Source organism: Nilaparvata lugens, chromosome X, assembly GCF_014356525.2.
Source record: "Nilaparvata lugens isolate BPH chromosome X, ASM1435652v1, whole genome shotgun sequence".
In the NCBI taxonomy this organism is placed as follows: domain Eukaryota; kingdom Metazoa; phylum Arthropoda; class Insecta; order Hemiptera; family Delphacidae; genus Nilaparvata; species Nilaparvata lugens.
Genome location: NC_052518.1, coordinates 97,998,316 through 98,003,106, shown reverse-complemented (window position 1 = coordinate 98,003,106; position 4,791 = coordinate 97,998,316).

The following is a 4,791-nucleotide window of genomic DNA, read 5'->3' as shown; positions in this document are numbered from 1 at the left end:
AATTGCTTGAAATATCAACAAATATATTCACTAAATTGCAAACTGAATCATCTGATTTAGTAGATAGGAAATATTTAGACAGCAAATTACTTGCAATATCAACTAGTATATTCCAAAAACTACAGTCTGATTTAATTACTAAAAAAGTGTTTGAAAGTAAATTGCATTCAATGTCTGATATATTGAAGGAGATAGCACAACAAAAACAGTATTTCGATTCACAATTGAAAACATTGTCTAAATCAATTAGTGATGATATTGAGCTAAAGTATGTTAGTAGATCGTTGTTTGATCAGAAATCAGACGAATTGAAGACATTATGTGAACAACAAAGTAAAAACAATTGTTTAAAACATGTTGATACAGATTTGCTAGAAACTAAATTGAAAGAATTAAAAGACAATCTAATTGCACAAAATAAACTTAACTTTATTAACAGGCAAGATTATAATTTGAAAGTAGTTGATCTAGAATCAACATTCAATATTATGTTGGCTGAGGTGCAAAAGAAACTTGATGAAAAAAATTCAGCTTCTCACCAAAAGCTAAAAGATGACATTATGCAGATGATTATGAAAGGTGAAGATTTTCAGAAATATTTAAATGAACAGTTGTTCAACTTTTCATACTATTTGATTGCACAATATGTAAAAAAGAGGTACATCTTTGACATGAGTGAAGCTGTACAACATAATTTGAATTCTGATCAGGTGCAAGAGTTGTTTTTGAAAAGAATGTTCAGTGATAGGCGACCAAGTGATGCAGGAAAAAAAAGAAAAAAATATGACTGGGAAATAGATTAGTAGTAGTGTAGTTTGAGAGATTTTAAAGATTTTAAATGTGGGGATATTTTTAATATGCAAATTAAGCTGGGTAGGGGAGATGGACACCTGCTACAATGGCCTCTTCCTATTGGTTGGGGTGGTGGGGGCACGACGCCATTTTGAACACGCCCCTTGCTTCCTATTGGCTGGGGGCGGGGACAAAATGGCTGACTGGGGCTAGGGGGGTGGAGCAAAATGGCTGACTGTGGCTGGGTTGGTGGAGGGGGGCGGGGCCAAAATGGCCGACTAGGGCTGGGGGGTGGAGGGGGGGTGGCCATGCCCCTTGATTCCTATTGGCTGGGGGCGGGGCCAAAATGGCCGACTGGGGCTGGGGGGTGGAGGGGGGAGGCCACACCCTCGATTTCTATTGGATAGGCAGCTCTCTCAAAACCCCACTACTGATAAAAACCTATTATTTTAACAATTACACACCTTCAAGAGCGAATATCTCGGGAACTGTTGGGAATATCACAAAATTTTACTGAACAAAAAGTATAGAAAATTTATCAAGCTTAATTTTTGAATAGTTAGTTATGTCGGTTGAACGGATTGTTCTCAAGATATGAGCGTTGAAGCAAAACGCTTAAAAATGCAACTTTTAAACCACCCTCATCCCTTAGCACATGAGTTAGGAATGGGGACTTTTGATATGTTCTTCTCATAACTAGTCTCAACAAAGCTGTGAAGTCAAAAATTTGGTTTAAAACATCTCCTCCAAATTCCTTTGTCAATTATTGGTCTATTGTTTCAAAAATGGAGATTTCACACTCAACACTAAAGCTGTTGCAAAATGTGTAGGGAAATTCGTAAAAGCGTGAAATATTATTATACATCAAATTGAAGAGAATTCAATGTTTCATAAGCTCATAATCAGCATGGATTTTTCCCGTCGATTTTGAAAAAGTTATAAGAACAGAAATAGAAAGAAATTGGTGGCAAACGTTATTTTTTCAAAAATGTCACACATTCAAGAGCGGATATCTCGAAAACTAAAGAGGATACGAAAAAAAGTTGTAGTATTAATATTGTAGGAAATTATGTAAGCTTCAATTTGTTATATAACAGTCAAGTCCTTATGATACATATTTTTTCAGTTTAATGCGTGAAACCAAAAAATGATACTTTTAAACCACCCCCATCCCCTTATCACAGGGGGTAGTGGTGGGGACTTTTGATATGTTTATCTCCTTACTACCCTAAGCAGAACTGTGGGGTCAAAAATTGTCTTCCCAACATTTCCCTTTATACCATTTTTTGAGCATTCATTGCCTGGACTACATACATTATGTGATCTATCTAAACTTCTCCTTCCAACTGGTTGATGATAGAACTCTGACTCTGGTAATTTGCACATTCTGCAGTTTGTTCTATGCGTTCTTTCCACAGTTTCCAGTTCTGTTTTAGATTCAAATTTCGTGCCATGTAGAGGAAATGTTGAGTTCATTATGTCTTGTCTAACCTCTCCAAAACTCAAATTTCAGACGCCTGTGCTGTAACTTGCTCCTTACAATGGCACAAGATTTTTATTGATCCGTTTTTTATTGTGAGGTGTGACAAAACTGTGTATGAGAGATTTCAATTCTAATTTTCCATTTGATCATTTTCCTAGTATTATTCGTTTAGTCCTTGATTCCAGTTGATGATAGGTCCGCTACGAAATGAAATGTTTATACTAACTTCTAAGGAAGTTCTTTTCAGGAAAGTAAGGAATAAAATAAAGTTGAAGAAAAAGTACTTTGATTTTTATGTTAATACGAGTAGCCCTCACCAATAATGATATACCTTTCTATATATATATATCCTCCTGATGAATTGTGACCGAGATCACAAATTGCCAAATCAGTGCCCGAGCCCTTACTAGAGGATTTTTTATTATTATTACAGGCAAAACTCTTAAAATCTAAGTTATGATTCAGGAGGGTGAAGTAGACTTTAAACTTTAGGGTTGTAGAATGAAGGGGATAGTGCTGACCTATGAGGTCACAATTCCTAAGCCACGCCCAAGCGCCGATCAATTTATCAGGTCATGGCACAGAGGAAAGAAACACTACATTTATGCTTATTCCGTGGTCATGGGTAGTGAGTCTGTCTCTCCCTCTACTCACTCCACTCTCCCCAAAGTGTGATGGTTCTTCATTGGCTTCTGTAGGATTAAGTTAATGTATTGTGTTAGAAATTAAGTCAACTTAATATCGGGGAACCGAGCTTCCCTCTGGAGTGTAAAAGCATAGAAAACTTGTAACAAAAGATTGAATTCATAGTTTATATTTATTTATTCATTTTCTCAGTCGTACAATTATTTTTACAGTTATATGACGAGGCACAACAGGCTTATGCCCAAAACCAGGGGTGCCCACAAGGGGGGGGGCATGGCGCAATTTGCGCCATCAACATTTTTGGGGGGGGGGCATGATTTTTTGTATATTTTATGTCAACATTTTGAATTATGATTAAATCTCAATATAAAGCACAAGCACAATTGATAATATTTTGTATGCAGGAATTTTAGTAATTTTAAGCCTATGAGTTTGAAGGTAAATCTTTGACAAAAATAAATTATAACTTCATCATCCACTATTATTCTGATTTCCTTTGCTTCATTTTAATTTTTAATGGTCCTGTGTTTGAGTTTCCTTGCTATTGCAAGAAATATGCGATATTTTTCTCATTTTCACAGTCTCGACAGTTTTTCGATATAAATAGTAATGCAGGATCAATTTAGAGCAACTCAGCTTATAGAGCATGAAATTTTCTCTCATTTAAGACCAATCGCAAGTTTCTATCATGCATTGTACTCATTTTAGAGACTCTTTAATAACAGTAAAATCGCAAGAAAAATGAGAAAATAAAGATCATCATTCAATTGGCTGTAACTTTTGAACGGTATTGAAAACAGAAGTATATTTCATGGGAGTGAAAAGAGGAGAAAATTCATCACAACCTCGACCACTTTTTGGATTCTGCATCTGAAGTGTTCCACAAGATACGCAACGTTGCATATGCGAGACTGTGAGAATGAGGAAAATATCACAAATTTCTCGCACATTCAAAGTTGCGTATCTTGTGGAACACTTCAGATATAAAATCCAAAAAGTAGTCCTGCGCGACCACTCAATTCATTGGAATTTATTATCTTTAATATTATATAGAGAATGCTTTTTCTCGAAAAATTCAAGGTTCTCGAGATTAAATGGAAAACTTGAAAAAATCCAAAATTTTGGGGTGAAGTCGCCTTCTGGTGTGTCAGCAAATTTCAGATTAGAATTCAGCGCCCCAAAATATATATAGAACCATCGAAAAAAATTATTTCGGGGCTGTTTCCTGAAAAACGACCATTTGACTGGACTATAAGTTGTTATCCTATTATAATAGCGAGCAATTTATGTATATCTGTTTATATTTTTCTATTTCTATATATGGTTATCTGGCTATCTGGTTATTTATGTTCAACGGATCTCGGAAACGGCTCTCACGATTTTCACGGAATTCGGAATATAGTAGGTTTATGAAATCAAAATTCGATTGCACTAGGTCTCATCCCTGAGAAAACTCCCTGAAGGACATGAAAAGGATAATTCATCCTTGGAAAAAAAGATGATGATTTCGTCTGTGAATAAATCACAGACGAAATATATTTTTCGTAGTGAATAAATCAAAATTCGGGTAAGTAACAGTTTTGGGCTGTGCCTGTTAGTACTTCCCCAATCATTTTAAAGAAATGATTATCAATGAAATAAATCTGTTTATCAATGAATAAATAACGAGCAAAGCTCGGTGCCCCGATATTTGGTATTAATAGATAGAATTTACAAAATGTACTTGTTCAGATGATATCTTTATTCCAAAAACCAAACCATTTAAAGATACATTTTGTTCGACTTGTGTTATTAACTCCTGTAATGTTAAAAAGTAAATAGGCCTACTACCAACAACACAACATCAGTGACAACCTATTCCAATTCATGAT